Here is a 17,534-nt window from a genome sequence, read left to right as displayed (position 1 = left end):
TCTCTGATACGAAGTATGCTTTATATCTGCCATAAAGTGCACCTCTTTACAGAGACAGCCACTCTCTGTAAATAGCTCTCTAGGACATAGGGCTCCATGCTCATGACCTTTTAGCAACTCCAGATCAAATATACTGCTTTTACAAGTTATTCTTTAACTAGGAGTGCCATCATCTCATCCTGGGCTCTGAGGGCTAGGCTGGTCTGTTTGCTTTTCATGCATCATCTTTACTAGGAACAAAAATTCTGGTGATTAAATGCATCTCATCTGAGAGCCTATAGCTGGGTTCCAAGTGTTCTGGTTCTTTGCCACAATGAGTAGAAATCTACTTATTCTAAGCACAGAGTCAGTTATACAACTGAAACATCTATTTTCATGTATATACTCAGAAAAGGCTTCTTTAGAACTTGTGAATACACAAATGGCTTTTTTTTTTTTAGCTTTCCCACACAAAAGATAATTTGTTCAGTAAATGAAATATAGTAAGTGACAAGAAAGAAAGTACATGTCTTTCCTGCCATCTCCTCCTCTCTGGTCTGCTCCATGATAACCTTTATGCACTACAGCCCCTTGCTGCTCTTTTTCTCCATCTTACCCTTTATCCCTGCTTTTCTGATTCCCCAATAACAGACTGCAATGTGCATGGTTTTGTGCCACAGTTTTTTTTCTTAATTTACTTTGTATCCAAGGCCAAATTAACCAAAACTAATTCCAAATCCAAGAGTCCAGAACCATAAGGGGCCCTGCTACCGGCAAATATCTTCCACCCACACCTGGGACTTCAGACGTTTCCAAAACCTTTGGCGGGTATCCTACTTGCAGGCCCAAACCTGGAGGCTTGGGGTTTGAATGCCCCTGAGTTTTGCTTGCCCTCAGCCATGAGGCCCTGGGAACAAACAAGGGAGGAGACTCCCATTCCCATAAACTGGGCTTAAAGCTGCTGTACCTCGACGGGTGCTGAACCACGCCAGAAGAGCAGTTCTCCTGTGAAGTGGTTCAGGAGACACAGATACATGGTATTTCCCCTGCCAGGTTAAGAAGCCACTACGCTTGATCTGAGCCTTCAGTGCCACAGATACACCCAGAGCTGACCCAAGCAGGGTGTGAGGCCTGGGGCAAATCAGCCCATGTGAGGCCGTCCTGCTCCAATCCTATGTGCCCCAGACCCACAGAAGCTGCCACCACCATTGACAGTGGCACTGTCGGCAGCAGGAGGAGGGTAGCGAGCAGCTGCATGCAAAGCCAGTGGCGGTGGTGTGGTCGCCGCAGCTGCTCTGCCCAGCTCCATGGGCCCCCCTGAAGCGAAGGGCCTGCCCCAATTCCCCCCACCACCCAAGGGATGGCCCTGAATACACCTGGTGGGGGGGTGGGAGGTGGGATGCCTTGTAAGGAAAGGCTCTTTTATCTGGGACAAGCCTAATATTTCCCCTTATTCTGTTGTAGGACTAAGTTACCCCAGCATCAGAATCATGAACGACACGTGCCCCTGGCAGCTGGGGGGGTGGGGGGGGTGGGCACGGCAGCACTGGGAGTGTGGTGGCGATTAGCGGGGAGGGGTGGCGAGGGGTTGGCACTACCCAGAGACACTGCTGGCAGTGTTGGTGGCAGCCAGCGGCAATCGCTGACAGCCCACAGACGCTGATGCCGGTGTTGGTGGTGGGGGTGGCAAACGGCGACCCCCCGTAGGCACCGCTGACATTTTCGTAGGGCGTGTACGTGCACCTGTGTGCACCCCTTATGCATGGCCACTGATCAGAAGATGACACAGACTGCATAATGGTGTATCTTAACCCTTCCCACACCCACTGAGAGCACCTTCCTTTCCTCTCCGGACCTATACCACCGATCCCTGTGACCCAGCTTAGTGTACCCCTATAATACTCATTGCACTATGACTCGGCGGGCCACAGCAATGCCCTTGAAGCCACCAAAAGCTACCAACCAAAAGAAGAAGGGGGAAAAAAGCTCTCTGTCGGTGAAGGTCACCTCTGCTGGGCTGGCAGGGGGCAGTGTGTGCCGAGCGGGGGGCTGCGGGAGCGCCGCCGCCCCGTCCCCCAGCCACGAGCGCGTCGGTCCCGAGTGGGACGGCAACGCCGGCGGGAGCAGCGGAGAAGAGGGGGAAGGAGGCAGGAGGAGGGAAAGGACACTGCAGCCTGCTTGAATAATTGATAGTGGGAGGAGAGGGGAGCGCGGGCGGGAGCAGCTGGACGCTTGGGTCTCCATCCGCTCGCCAGCCGAGGATGAGAAAGGCCGGCGCAGGTAGGGGAGCCGACCTGCTTTTCATTCTCCTCTCTCCCGCGACGCCAATTAAACGGGCTGCGAGGCCGGGGGGAGGGCGGCGGCGGCGCAGGTCCTCCATGCGGCTCGTGCAGGAAGCGGAGCCCCCGGGGAAGGGGCTCCAGACATTGTGGCGGCATGCGGTGCGCGGGGGGCAGGCTGTCTGGAGAGGGAATCAGCTAGGGAGGGCCAGGCTGGGGTGGGGACTCCCGAGCCTCGTCCCCCTCACCCCTCAGAGCTGTGAGAGCCACCAGCTGCGCGCCTCTGGCACCGGCTCAGGATCCGGGACCTGCCTGCACCTCTCAGCCTTCTGCTTCCCAAGAGGAGGCTGCGAGGTGATCTTGTGCTCCCTATGAATGCATCAGGGCAGGGCAGCAGGGAATCGGAGAGGCTCTACTGACTAGGGCACCCCCTGGAGTAACTCGACACAATGGCCACAAATTGACGGAGAGCCGGTTTAGGTTGGACATTAGAAAAAACTTCTTCGCCAAAAGGGTTGCCAGCAGTGGCGATGGGTAGGGGGTGCACGTGCACCCCCTGACCAGCTGCGCTTGCCACTTAGGAGATGGGCAGGGGGGGCAGGCAGGAGTGCTGGTGCCCCCCCCCCAGGGTGCCAACTGAGGTGTGGGTTGCTGTTGCACTCCCAGAAGCTGCTGCAGCCACTTCTGGAAGCAGCTGTAGCAATCAGCCGTCTTGTGATTGCCCCCCCCCCGAAGATCCCCTCACCCCTCCTGGTCACTGGCTGGTTGCTGGGGGGGCACATGCCCCCCCTTGACTAAGGTGGCACCAGTCACCCATGGTTGCCAGAATCTGGAACAGGCTTCCAAGGGAGGAGGCGCTCTCCCCTACCCTGGGGGTCTTCAAGAGGAGACTGGACAAGCACCTGGCAGGGGTCATCTGACCTCAGCGCTCTTTCGTGCCCAGGGCAGGGGGTCGGACTCGATGACCTACCCTTCCGACCCTAACATTTATGAATCTATAAATCTATGAGTGTGGCTGTGCACAGCCCTGGTTGGCTGTGCATGTGTGGGAATTGTATGCGCACCTGTGGTTAGTATTTATTATTGCGCCTTTGTAATTATACACAAAGAGAGAGTTTCTGACCAGAAGAGGTCACAGTCTAAAGGTGTGTTGTGATGTTCCCACTGTTGTGCCTGTGCGTTGCTGGGTTCTGTGGATGTGCTCACATTCCCTTCTGTGAAGCTAGTATCTCCCATCAGACATTCGAGCAACGACTTGTACAGAGATCAGGGTGTCAGAGTGATTCCTAAACAGTCCTGATAGGAACAAGCATCTTAAGAAAAAACATGGAAAAGGAAACAGTAATGCACATATCTGAAAGGCACCGATAATAAATGGACTGAAACACACATAATGGTTTGCTAGAAAGTTTGGCTAACATCCGTCCCAAATACACAATTGGTCCAATAAAACATACTGCCAGAAACCTTGCTTCTCACATATTTCCTGCATCATCGCAGCTTCGGCAATGCTCCAACACTACCAAAAACCTAAAATGCCTAAAAGAATTCGTACATAGGATTACGGTAGACAAAGAAAATGGGAGAGCTCATAGGCTGACAGGAAAAACGACCCCTAAAACATACTGTGACATTCACAGTAAATACATATACGCAACGACTGTGTGTGGATTCCAACCCATAAATACAGAATAAGGCACTGTAATATTTAAGAATTCATACTAAAACTTGCTTATTAATACAGCTAAATACAGACAGACATGTAGTCAAGGGGAATGCTTATATTTAATGTATAGACACATAAACAAGCTACTGGTTTGGTTGCAAGTAAAGGGACAGCAGCTGTTAAAAGGGATTTGTGGATTGTTGATATACTGGGGCAGTGAAGACTGGTGAAGTTTTGAGTTGTTTACAAATGCAAGTGATTAACCCATCTGAGGATCTCTCATGGGCATTACTATATACCAGATACTTGGAAGGAGCTTGCAGGGAGATCTCTGCTTGACCTAGGCAATGATGCACATACAGAGTTACAGGTCTTCATGCTATGCAGTGAAGTAAGATTACAGCTTCTTGCAGTAATGGGATTCAGCCAAGGAAAGAGAAAGGGGATCGAGGAAGAAATGTATCTGAAAGGGTTTCATGTCCTCAAATAGCTGGGTCACAACCAGGCAGTAGGGGTCATGTTCCCAACTCGAATTTCTGTCAAGATGGAGACTCTATGCTGATGCAATAACACTCCCACCCTCCCCAGCAAGAAGCCTCTTAAAGCAGCAAGATGTTTCACAAGGGAGAGTGTGTGGCAAATCTCTCCTTATGTTTTAATTACCTGAGCAGAGGGCAGCCCTGGAAGGGGTCAGCGTCTCCTGTCTTTCTACCACTAGGGAATAGGCAGCACTGGGGGATTGCAAGTATGGGTGACCCTTCCTATAGAAGGCAACTTGAGGACAAATCTTACTCTAGATGGGGGGCAATAGTGGTCCTTCCTCCCTCAGGTACTGTTTCACTTCCACTAGCAGAAAATCCCTGAAATTCCTGAGTTGGTCATCAGCTCCTTTTGCTGTTTCCACCTGAGAGTCTCCAGCCCAGAGGAAGGGTGATCCGGGTATGCTGAACTCACCAAGCCAAGAGAAGGGGGCACTCCTTTTCCCCCTCCATGAATTAACTCTTATTCCCTTCCAGTCTCCCTTTTCTCCATCTTTCACTTGCTCTTTTGCTTTCTTTCTGTCTGCCGTTCCCTTGCTTATCGGGTACCCAGCAGTCTCACCCCAGGAGCTTCCTGCTATCGTGCAGTTTAGGCCCGGTCTTAGCTGTGAGCAGCTCTTTTCATTCTTTCATTTGAAGTGCATCTCTGGAGAAGGAAGCACATGGGGGCTGGGCTTTGTGGGGGTGCAGGATGAAGCTTGTGCTCTCTGGAGATGGGGACGTGAGGCTGCGCCCTTCTCCACCACAAGACAGTAGGAAAGGAAAGAAGCCCGGGAACAAGAAAGACATAAGCCTGCCTTTAACAAGACAGAAGAGTGAAGAATGTTTTCCCGGAAGCGCAGTTTCACATTTGGAACCTATGTAGGGTATGTACCTCTATTAGCCCTAGCTCCCCTGCATGCCCCTTTGCTACTTTGTTGCCACAGCTTCTTCCTGTTTGTCGGTGAGATTATGGTGGTAGAAACTAAAACTAGACAAGGGAAACAATTTACAGCCATATCCCTGCCCCAGCATGCCAGCCTGATTTCCATCTCTCTGATGCTGGGACTACTTTCTCTTCTTAAGGAGGAAGAAGGCTTCCTGAGATCTGAGTGGAGAGTTGGCTAGGGTGGGGTATGCTAGATTGTTTTTTTCTTGGTATTCTCTCCTTCCAGGATATGAAGGGCAAAACACAGCTTCTCCTTCCATCTGCAGCACAGGGAAGCAGCTCAGTGGGCACGTCTATATGTGCATTAATGTGCCTTTTCTAATGTGTATTAAATATAGTACCGCCAATGTGAGGTACTAAATGTATGCACATTTGGCTATGCTAATGTGCAGTAGCACATTTGCACACTTTCTTAGTGACACTTTATGCACTGTAGACTATTTCACTGTGCATTAGCATAATGGCATGGGGATTTTTTACATGATGCTTTAATGCACAGTAAAATAGTCTTCTGCACATTAAAGTGAAACACTCTCAGTATGGATTAAATGAGAGGTCTTGGAGTAAAAGTCTAGGCAGTTTAGTGACAGCTGGTTGGTTTACTTTCCCACATGTTCCTGAGTTGCAAGGATGAGACAGAGACAATTAGAGAAAATCCTAAATAAAGGACTGACATAATATTGGCTTTATCCATGGCAGTCACTCATGCTCACTGTCTCTGCTTCTGTCTTGCCCTCTCTTTCTCTTGGAGTTCAGAAATCAATGTGTGACAGTGGTGGGGAATTCAAAACCCCAGCTCCTACATACCCCAGTGTTATTATTAGGGCAAGGGCATAAGCGCAATGAATACCCTCGAAGAGCATGATTGGCAGGGCCGGGCTGAGAAGAGGCCCAGGCTAGAACGCAGGAGCTGCTGTGTCTCAAGGCTAATGATTCACAGCAAACATTTTATTTACTCATGTTAGAACTATTTTCTGATGGTGAATTACACTGAGACTGGTTTTTATGAACTGGCTGATTCTTCTAAATACTTCAGACAGTAGTTCCTGTGATCATACTTCAACACAAGGGTCATTCATCTGGACAGGGCCATGATGTTTATATGAATTGTAATTTGCTATGAATGGTTATGTGCTTAGTTGTATAAGTCTCACAGTTTTCCTTCTGCTTCCTGGATGGCTTTCACACTATGAAGTATTTAGAAAATGGCTAAACACATGTTTCTATCTTGCACCCTCAGGAAGATATTAGTGCAAGGATGTGGAACACCTTTTTTTTTAGACAGTAAAAATCCCCCTTATGAACACTTGTGGATAATGAATTAAAGGGTTTATGGAACCTGTCAAAGTCAGTATGCTGGCTTTACTAAAACAAATGTTTGCTGACAGATTGCTAGTCCTGTAGCTGCAGACAGGAATGGTACAGGAGAGGTGTGTTGGGAGCCCAGAACTGAAGCAGCAGTGGGGCTATATGACAGGATGTAGCAGTACTGGTAGATACCTAATGAAATCACGATATTGCAATTTTCACAGAGACTGCAAAATTGGTAGGGTCCCTGTGAAAAAATCTGGTCCCCACAAAAAAACGTGGGGACCACAAAAAAGCATGAAAACAGCCAGCAGGGGGGAAAAAAAGGGAGCTGCAAACAGAAAACGGCAGGAAGCCCTGGCATCCTGAAGCATGGAGGGGAGGGAGAAGGGAGGAGAGTCAGGGAGATTTTTGCAGAGGACCCTGGCACGCCCTTCCTCATGCCTCTGGTTGGCTATGGGGCCCTGGAACTCCCACCCCTCCTGAAGATTGACCAATCTCCATTGGCTTCTTGGCTAATCAGAGGCATGGGGGGGCCTGCTATGCTCTGCCATAAAAATGGTGACTGATGCTGCACTCAGACCACAAAAGTGGGAGCCATCCGCCCCAATTTTGGTAGGTCCCTAAATGTTGGTAGAGCTGAAATAGTAGGGCATACTGCAGGTTACAATTGCCTTTTTATAACATATTCAGCAGAGGGTGAGAATAATTCCAACCACGTGTGCCTTACAGAGACCCCAGATTTTCCTGTTTAAAAACAGTGAAAATGTAGAGCTAAAGATACTTCTCTGAATAAAAAATGGCATGAATTTAAGTGGCTTTCAGCAAATTTTAATAACACTCCAAAACCTTTACTCCTTCTCTTGCCCTCTGCTTCTTCCATGTAACCATTTCATGACAATTCAGTTTGAGTGATCGAAGTTTTTTTTTTAATTTCTTCCTCTAACCTCTGGAGTTGTTTTTCTTTGTCAGCAGGATGGTAATCTACAGTCTGAATAGAGGACTATAAACACATAAAATAACTAACCAGCTGGACATGGGACAGGAGGTGGACATCATCTACCTAGATTTCATCAAGGCCTTTGATATTGTTTCCCATTAAATCCTCTCAATTAAGTTGAAGAGTACTGGCCTAGACCAGGCTACAGTGAGGTGGGTTGGCAACTGACTTAGTGGCCAATCCCAACGAGTGGTAATTGATGGGGTGGCTTCATCCTGGAGGGCCATTTCCAGTGGGTCCCCCAGGGCTCAGTGCTTGGGCCCGTGCTCTTTAACAAATTTATCAATGACCTGGATGAGGGAGTAAAAAGCACAGTGATTAAGTTTGTGGATGATACCAAGCTGTGGGGATAAGCAGGCACATCCAAGGACAGGAGAAAGATCCAGGACAACCTTGACAGGCTGGTCCTATGGGCTGAATGCAATTAGATAAGGTTCAACAGGCACAAGTGCCAGGTCGTTCATCTGGGTAGGAAGAACCCTCACCATATCTATATGATGGGTAGTGTTCCACTAACTGGCACTGCATCTGAAAGGAACCTGGGGGTGACACTTGACCTGAGGATGAATATGAGCCATCAGTGTAATGAAGTTGCCAACAGAGCAAGTAGAACTCTGGCATGCATCAGCAGATGTGTTGCCAACAGATCCAGAGAAGTGCTCCACCCACTCTATCCGGTGTTGGTGAGGCCACAGCTGGAGTACTGTGCCCAGTTCTGGGCACTGCACTTCAAGAAGGATGTGGACAAGCTCAGAAGGGTGCAGAGAAGGGCCACATGCATGATCAGGGACCTGAGGGATAGGCCTTATGAAGAAAGACTTTAGGATCTGGGTTTGTTCAGTCTGAGTAAAAGAAGGCTTAGGGTTGACTTGATAGCTGCCTACAAATATGTCAAGGGAGAACACCAGGATCTGGGAGACCAGCTTTTCAGAAAAGCACCCCCTGGGAGGATGAGGTCCAATGGGCTAGTCGAGGAAAAGTTTAGGCTAGATGTAAGGAAAAACTTTGATTCCATACGGGTAACTAGAATCTGGAACACACTTCCAGCAGAGGTGGTGCAGTTGCTTTCCCTGGCAGTGTTCAAAAGGAGACTGGACAAGCACCTTGTTGAGTTTGTTTGAGTCCAATTACCTCCTGCCCTTGGCAGGTGACCGGACTTGATGATCTTACAGTCCCTTCCAGTCCTTCTTTCTATGATTCTATGAACCCTGAAAGTACAAAATTAATGTGTTAGATACCTAAGGATCATGAGATAGGCAATTTGTTTATCAAAGCCCAGGCAGGTGATTTGTTTGAAAAGTATGTGTCCACTCTTATCCTATTGCAAATGGAAGCTAAACTGAGGCAGCTTATCTCTGAATGAATCATCCTTAGAGTAAGATATCCTGATTTAGTTAACCTGAGATAAAAATGGACAAAGTAAGTTACCACAGACCAGCTGACTCATGGTAAGTCCCACTTTCCATTTAACTCCATAAAATTCGTTCACTTCTCAGCATCCAAAATGTTGAGAATTCTGTCAAAGTTCAAGTGAGCAGTTTGGCCTTGATGCAGACCTCTCACTAGGGCTAAGTACAGACAGTCAAAAAGCCCAAGGCTTAATTGATTCAGTCTTTGCAGGTTAGTCTAAGCTGCTGAGATTGAACAAATAAGCAAATGAACAGACATTCACCTTTGATTCGGGAAATGCAGCCACGTGCCTGCAGTGGCTCAAGCCAGAAGCCAAGGGGCACTAGAGCATGGCTCTCTGACACATAGCCAGCATGGGCTGTGTGTTCACTTCCTCTTCCTGCTGCCCCAAGGTTTCTGGGATTTGCAGTCCAGACTCATGACAGCAAGACTCTGCAGGGTGCTCATCACTTCCTCTTTCTACTTCCAGGTGCCTCTGGGATTTGTAGTCCACAGTCGCAGCCAGCACTAAGTAAGCAGGGCAGGGTAGCTCTGTGCTGGGGGTAAGGGAAGTTTAACCCCTCCTCCCTGGCCCAGACCCCAGCTGTGGTATGCCGGGGGAGGGTGGGGTGCGGAAAGTGAGCCAATCAGTGAGGCCAGTGAGCCAGAGGGGCAGGGCTAGCCCTACTCTCAGGAGCAGACAACACAGCTTGGCCCAGGGCTGCAAAATGCTGGGATGCTGGGTGACTCTGATTTAACTTGAACCACGAAGGGTTCTGGGACAGAAGTTTCATAAATTGGTTTGATCTAAATCTGTTAAATCTGATACTACATTCAACCAGGTTTATCTTAAACCAGGTCCAGACATTTTGAAACTGGTTTATGTGCATTGAACTTCTATTCTGTTGCAGGTTTAAACCAGTTTCTGATCACTTTAAACACTTTCTGTGTCATTTCAGTCCCTAGCCTAGAAGACTAAATAAGACTGAGCTCCCCATTCTGCTTGGCATACGTTCACAAAGTAAGGGACAATCCCAGCCCAACAGAGCTTTCAATCCAGTACCAAAGAAAAAAAAGTGAGCTTACAGCACTAGAACTGGAATCATTCCGACTCATTTCAAATAAGAGCCACTAAATAAATGGCCATGGAATGGGAATAATATTTACTTTCTACTGAGCTGGGCAGGATTAAAACTGGTAGATTATGGTGAACAGCTCTGTAGCTCCTTGCTGCCTCTGATATTGGACACCTTCAGGGCAGAAGACAGCCTCATCTGCACATCACAGAGCAACACTCCCACAAAAGGACTCTCAGATACCCAGGCGAATAAACTTCCAGCCTCTTCCTCCCCTGTGCAAAATGGAGTTTATTTTTTAAATAGGAGGACTTTTACAATCTTTGAAGTCTCCTCAGCCTGATGAAAGGTGTATGTGCCCAAAAGCTTGCAAAGAAAGGAATTTTTTGCTACTATTTAGTTGGTCTAATAAAAGATATCGACTCTGACCCAAGAGCTTTGTGTATCTACAGACCTCTGAGGCCTTCAGTCATACTGATGAACTAATATCACACCTTTTAGAATGTGTCTTACTTCTGGGAAGATTACTCTATTAAATTAAATTCTGACCCTTTTGAAGCTTGTATTAGCAGAGTAGATGTTCTGTATACAAAAAGGTGAAATATTGGTTTTACACTGAACTCTACTTTTTTCCCATACCCTGTTCTTAAATAGACAGTCCCTGTTAAGCAAAAATCACAAAATTGCAAAAATAAAATAAGTATTAGTACAGCTACTAAATTCACTTATAAATATGCTTTTCATATAGACATTCCAACAATTCTTTCTGGCTCTTTAGTCTAATGTACCATTTTTTCTTCTATAAGCATCAGTGGCACAACTAGGGGTGGGTGACTGAGGCACAACCCAGGATCCAACTTAAAGGGAGTGCCAGAATGGAATTAAAGGAGGTGCCACTTCATTGTCCCAGTACAGCCCTTGCAGCTGGAAGCACTTGGGAAGGACTGGGGTCAGGGCCAGTTACAGGTTTGGCTGTGGGGAACAGGGATAGAAGTCACTCTAAGCCAGATGTACCCAATCTTCTGTGGGAGATGCCACTTCTGTTGGGGGGAGGTACTGGCACAGTAAGCAGCAGGAAGCCACTGCAGCCTCCTGCTGCAGCCACTGCCTTTGTCCCTGCCAAATTCAGTGTAGCTTATTGTTGGTGTCAACAGGAATCAGCAGTACCAGGCAGTGGTAGTGAATGGTGGTGGCTATAGTAGTTGGTCACATGAGGGTCCCTGTACTCAGTAGATGCTGCCCATGCCAATGCCTCCCTTGGCAGCAGTGGCATCCCACAGGACAGGTGTGAGGTTAACAAGGGTACCAGAGCTAATGGAATGTGATCCCCATGCCACCCAGGGAGCAAACCTTACCAGTTATGATATCCATCATACCAGAGTTTCACATTTCAGATGCACAAAACAAACCTCTTCCCCTTCAGCTCTTCACTTGGAGTAAAGCATGCTGTTACTCTGTGCTGACCAACACATATAGAGAGACACCCACCGGCATAATGCCAGTAGGTTATACAAATAACGAATCATCAGTGGAATGCAGGGCATCAGAATTTTCGACCCTGTGAAAAGAGTGTACTCTGGTCTTTAGAGGAAAGCATAATAGGGTACAGTCTCATGAAACAAAACCTGCTTATAACAAACTATCACTTTTAATAAACCCTGTAGCAGGAACCAATTTTTTAGCTATGGTACAGTGAATGGACTAACCCTTTTCTAGTGAATGTCCTCTTTTAATTAACTTCTTTTCACACTTCCATGCACTTTTATTACAATAAAGTTGCACTGTATAACTACAGGGTGGGGAATGAACCCAGGATTGCTAGATGTAAGAGCATGAGGCTCCATCACACATAGCTATGGATCTTTTGGCATGGAAGCAATAGGAGAGTCATAAACCTCTGTATGTGTTCTTATTGCTAGAGTGTGATACAAAGCTACATTGTGTTAACATGTGTTTTAGAACCACCTAATTTTGCATGCTCTTTCTGCAAAGTTGTTTGACAAAGAGAATGAGAGAAGCAGTTAGCTGTGTTAGTCTAAAATCAGTCAGAAGGTAGGGTAGATATGCACCTTTAGGCTAGGGACAGACATTACACATAAACTGGTTTAAGTGATCAGAAACTGGTTTAAACCTGTAACAGAAAAGATGTTCAGTGCATATAAACCAGTTTGAAAATGTCTGAAACTGGTATGAAATGAACCTGGTTGAATGTCATATCAGACTTAAATTAGTTTGACCCAAATCAGTATGTCTGTCCCAGACCAGGGGAAGGTCCTAGAAAGATTATCAGAGACCATTTTTAACAGATAGGCCGATGGCAGTATCCTGAGGGATAGCCAGCACAGGTTTGTTGCGTGTAGATCTTGCTTGACCAATCTTATTTCCTTTTACAACCCGGTGACCTATCACCTGGACAAGGGGGAAGAGATTGATGTCATATATCTTGACTTTAAAAAAGCCTTCGATCTGGTATCCCATGATCACCTCTTAGCAAAACTGGCCAACTGCGGCCTCAGCTTCACCACGATCTGCTGGCTGGGGAATTGGCTCCGTGGTTGGACCCAGAGGGTGGTGGTTGACAGAAGTCAATCATCATGGTGCCCTGTGACCAGTGGGTCCCCCAAGGCTCTGTCCTTGGGCCAACACTATTCAACATTAATGATGTGGACATTGGTATCAGAAGCAGACTGGCCAAGTTCACCAATAACACCAAACTTTGGGGTAAAGAGTCCACACCTGAGGACAGGAGGGTGATCCAGGCTGACCTGGACAGGCTGAGGAAATAGGCAGATGAGAACCTGATGGTGTTTAACACCGAAAAATGCAAGGTTCTCCACCTTGAGAAGAAAAACCCGAAAATGACTTGGGGGTCATGATTGACCACAAGATGAACATGAGCCTTCAACGCGATGCTGCAACTAGTAAAGCGAACAAAACGCTGGCTTGCATCTATAGATGCTTCTCAAGCAAATCCCAGGACGGTATTCTCCCGTTGTACTCGGCCTTGGTGAGGCTGCAACTGGAGTACTACGTCCAGTTTTGCACCCCACAATTCAAAAAGGATGTGGAGAAGCTTGAGAGAGTCCAGAGAGCCACGTGCATGATCAGTGGTCAAGAAAACAGACCTTATGAGAGGCTGAGAGCTATGGGACTCTTCAGCCTGGAAAAGCACAGGCTCAAGGGTGATCTGGTGGCCGCCTATAAGTTTATCAGGGGTGCTCACCAGGATCTGGGGGAACCTCTGTTCACCAGAGCACCCCAAGGAATGACAAGATCGAACTGTCACAAACTCCTCTATGACCGTTTCAGGCTGGACATAAGGAAGAATTTTTTTACTGTCCGAGCCTGCAAAGATTGGAATAGACTGCCACCAGAGGTTGTTCAAGCACCCACTTTGAACGCCTTCAAGAGACATTTGGATGTTTATCTTGATGGGATCCTATGATCCCTGCTGGCTTCCTGCCCCTGGGGCAGGGGGCTGGACTCAATGATCTTCTGAGTCCCTTCCAGCCCTAATGTCTATGAAATCTATGAAAGTTAAACCAGACTCCCCCAGCATCCCGGCATGCTCTCTGGGCTGGGTAGGGCTTTCTGCTTCACAGCAGAGCCGGTCCCTCCCCTCTGCTCCCTGGAGCTCTGGCAGAGACTGTAGGCACTTGCCTGGCTTCCTCCGTCCCTCCTCCCCTTCCCTCACCACTCCTTGCTAAACAGGGATTCCCCACTCCACTCTGCCTTACACAGACACCTCTCAGCATTAGCTAGCAGACAACATGCTGGCTATGCTCCATGCTGTGACAGACAGGACAAAGGCAGACAGGACTGTGTCTACTTAGGGCTATTTGGAGCTAGTCAACACATAGCTAGTAATGTCCCTCCATTCCTTCTTTGGAACAAGTTGTTTAAGAAGGGCTTGAACTAATGAGAGAGGCTTTGTTTTCTGATGGAGTGATACATTCTGATAACAGAGCTGATAAATGCTTTGTTAGCAAGGAGGGGGGGGGAACCCCTCCCTAACCAGAGTGTCCTGCTGGAGCCTGGCAACACCCCCCTCAGCTCAGAAGGGAAGGGAGGGCTGCTCTAGCACCCATGGCTTCTAGCCTGAGTCACTGCAGGCATGTGCCTGCATTTTTTGGATGTCTGTATGATTATAAACTGGGTTTTCTTAGCCAAGTTAGACTAACCTGCAAAGATTGAATCAATTCAGGCTTAGGCTTTTTGAATGTCTGTCCCTAGCCTTATAGACTAAGGCTGCTTGCAGACATAAAAAAACCCCAAACAAACAAACAAACAAACAAAAAAATGCTTTTTACTAGAAGAAGCAATGCATTACTTCAACCTGGTTCTGTAGCATCTGTATAGATCAGACACTTCATCAAGTCTTTTTGGCACTTTTGTTAAAGCTAATTCAATCACCTATTAGATAAAAGCACCAAAAAAACATGCACCCCGGGAGGTCATGGGGGCATGTGCCCCTAATCTGTGCACAAGGCAGGGCGGGCTGGCCCAGCAGTGGAGGAGGGAGTGGGGCTGGGGCAGGGGCAGGAGCAGGGGCTGCCTCGCTGGGGTGGGGTGCAGGAATGAGCTGCACAGGGGGTGGCTCCCACAGCTACTCACACCCCTGGGAGGGCATGGAGCCATGTGCCCCCAGATCTGTGTTGGGGAGGGTGGGCTGCCACTGCCAGCTGGGGTTGGCGTCGAGCTCTTCCTGGAAGGAGCTGGGCCATGCTACACTCGGGGTGGGTGGCAGTGGCGCTGGGAGGAGCCTAGGGGGGTTCTACAGTGAATTCTGGAGTGGGCGCAGTCCTCCTGTAGACCCTGCCCAGCGCTGCTGCCTCCTACCCTGAGTGCAGCCCAGCCCAGCCCGTGCAGGGAAGAGCCCGGCACTGCTCTAGCCCCAATGCACAGTGGCATCCCACCCTGCCCCATGCAGATCTGGGGACACATGCCCCCATGCCCTCCGGGGGTACGTGTAGCGACAGGAGACGCCCCCCTCCTTCCCCCGCCCCCCAATCAAGCTGTGGCTCTATCCCATACTCTGCCCTGGCTCCCGCCACTACACACACCCCTGGGAGGGCATGGGGGTCATGTGCCTCTGGATCTGCACGTGGGGCGAGGCGGGTTGCTGCTGCAGACTGGGGCTGGTGCCAAGCTGTTCCCAGTGGGGGCTGGTCCGCACTGAGCTGGAGGCAGGTGGTGGCGGCGCTGGGAGGGGGCTATCGGGGGAGTTGCTATGGCAAATTTTGGGGTAGCTGCAGCCCCTCGTTTAGCCCCCTCCCAGCACTGCCACCCCATGCCCAGAGTGCAGCTTGGCCCAGCCCCCACTGGGAAGAGCCCAGCGCAGACCCGACCCCAGCCCACAGCGGCATCCCACCCTTCCCTGTGCAGATTCGGGGGCACATGCCCCCTATGCCCTCTTGGGGTATGCTCAGTGGTGGTTGCCACCCCGCACGCAGCTCAGTCCGGCACCCTGCCTCAGCTGGGCAGTCCCTGCCCCTGCTCTAGCCCCACTCCCTCCTTCACCGCTGGGGCCTTGATCTGCCCTCTCCCCCCTCCCCTGGCCCCTTTCCTCACAACATATTTACCAGCCAGACCCAGCTGCTGTTATGACTGCCTGTGTGCTGCGCTGTAGCTTTGCACATGCATGCAGCATTTATGGGCCACATTAGGCCTGTATACCCCCTAGGACCATTTTAAGTATCCTTAGGGATATGCATACCCCCCGGTTGACAACCCTAGTATTAAAGCATCATGTACAAAACCATGCAATTATGCCAATGCACAGTAAAATAGGTTACTGTGCATTAAGCCTAACTTAAAAAATGTGAGCTTTCAGTACTGCACATTAGGGCAGCCTAATGCACATTTAATTAGTACCTCATTTTGGAGGTCCTAAACTTAATGCACATTAGAAAAAACGCATTAATGCATGTGTAGATACATCCTGTGTATCTAGTTAATCTATAAGGGTGCATATCTACCCAGCCTTCAAAGTGGTTGAGACCTGTCTCTGTTACTAAGGAATCTAGGTTCTGTTTTCAGCTTTGCCTGTAAGTAACTTTGTGAAAAGTCATAGATATGTGAAATGATATTCCCTGTCTTATACATACCGTCCAACCTAGTTTTGGCTTATAATAAGAATTGTGGATGCCAAAGAAATGTTAACTGCTATTAATGGAAGATCTGGAACTAGAATCTATCTAGGCTTCTGGGTCTGTGCTTTAATATGCCTTTCCAGAATGTAGATAATTATCAGGGATGCTTTTTTTGGTTCTTTCTCAAAATTGTTTAAAGGCTACACTTTTCATGCCAACATGAGACTACCTGTACCAGGCACCACAAAACTGTGGTAAATTTGTAATGATTAGCAACACTAGGCCTTGTAGTCAGAAATCCATATGATTCTTACTAACTTTATCAGTAATAATAATGTTTTGGGTGCACGTGTAGATACCTTCCCAGGGCTGGATTACTACACAGTAAATTACTGTGCAGCAAGTCTAAATAGCATTAATTGCACATGTAGACGCACCCTCTGACCCCTGTTTTTCTTCTGCAGGGTAGACAGCTTCTTCACTATCTGTAGCTATGGGATATTCCCTGTCATAGGACTGACATCAGGGTTGTGGCAAGTGGTCTGTATTTAGGTTCTGGCTCCAGAGACTGCAGGGGCTTTTAATGCTTCAGATGCCAGTTGATCTTCAGATGTGTGATTCCTGGGAACCAGATGGTTTTTCACAAGATTATCTCACTATCAGGGGAAATTCTATTCCCACAGCCTCCACCACTGGACTTACTCCCCTCACTTCACTTCATTTACCCCCCAGTGAATCCTGCCTACCTCCTGCTGTTACCTGTTCACAGAAGCAGAAAACTAGAGAAGGGAGATCATTTAGCTAAGCCAGGAATTGTGATGGAGCTGATGATCATATGAAGAGTCAGAGACCCAGTAACAAGGAATGGGTGTGGGATATATCCATGGTGGCTGCTGGGGATCAGTGAATGGTGAACTGTTCATGTCTCTTCTTGGGTCAAAAAGGTGGAAACAGCAGCTGTGAGAAGCCAGGCCACCTTCTGGATAAAGAGGGGTAGACAAGTAACTACATATAGATGTTGGTATCCTGGATGTTATAAGGGTTAAAGAGAATTGTCTCCTTTTATTTTTGTCTCTGCAGACGGTCTGATGAGGTAGAGCAATGCATCAGTGACATACTGGACTCTCCTACACCAGACTCCCCAACTGCACTTAATACTGCTGTTCACCACAAGGTATGATGTTGCATCTTCTTTCTCCAGGATAAGAGTATGACTTGATCAGCTGAGGAACAGGGAGAGAGTCAGGGAATGTGCATCTTGGATCAACAGTTGGGCAT

The 17,534-nt window shown here is 48.3% G+C and overlaps 1 protein-coding gene across 8 annotated transcripts in view; it reads left to right on the top strand.

The window, feature by feature from the left end:
• Window positions 1-2,065: 2,065 nt before the first annotated feature.
• The window catches only part of LOC102560090 (rap1 GTPase-activating protein 1), a 113,711-nt gene continuing 98,242 nt past the window's right edge, over window positions 2,066-17,534 (top strand). For 4 of the 8 annotated variants that reach the window (XM_059726822.1, XM_019500515.2, XM_014609240.3 and 1 more), the window contains exons 1-2: window positions 2,066-2,259; window positions 17,337-17,430. The gene's annotated coding sequence lies outside the window, so the exon portion shown is untranslated. The remainder of the gene's footprint in view (window positions 2,260-17,336; window positions 17,431-17,534) is intronic. The other 4 variants (XR_009461964.1, XM_019500507.2, XM_059726823.1 and 1 more) reach the window with 2 other exon arrangements.

This window comes from Alligator mississippiensis, chromosome 4 (genome assembly GCF_030867095.1).
Source record: "Alligator mississippiensis isolate rAllMis1 chromosome 4, rAllMis1, whole genome shotgun sequence".
NCBI lineage: Eukaryota > Metazoa > Chordata > Crocodylia > Alligatoridae > Alligator > Alligator mississippiensis.
This window is presented reverse-complemented; position numbering and strand designations above follow the sequence as displayed.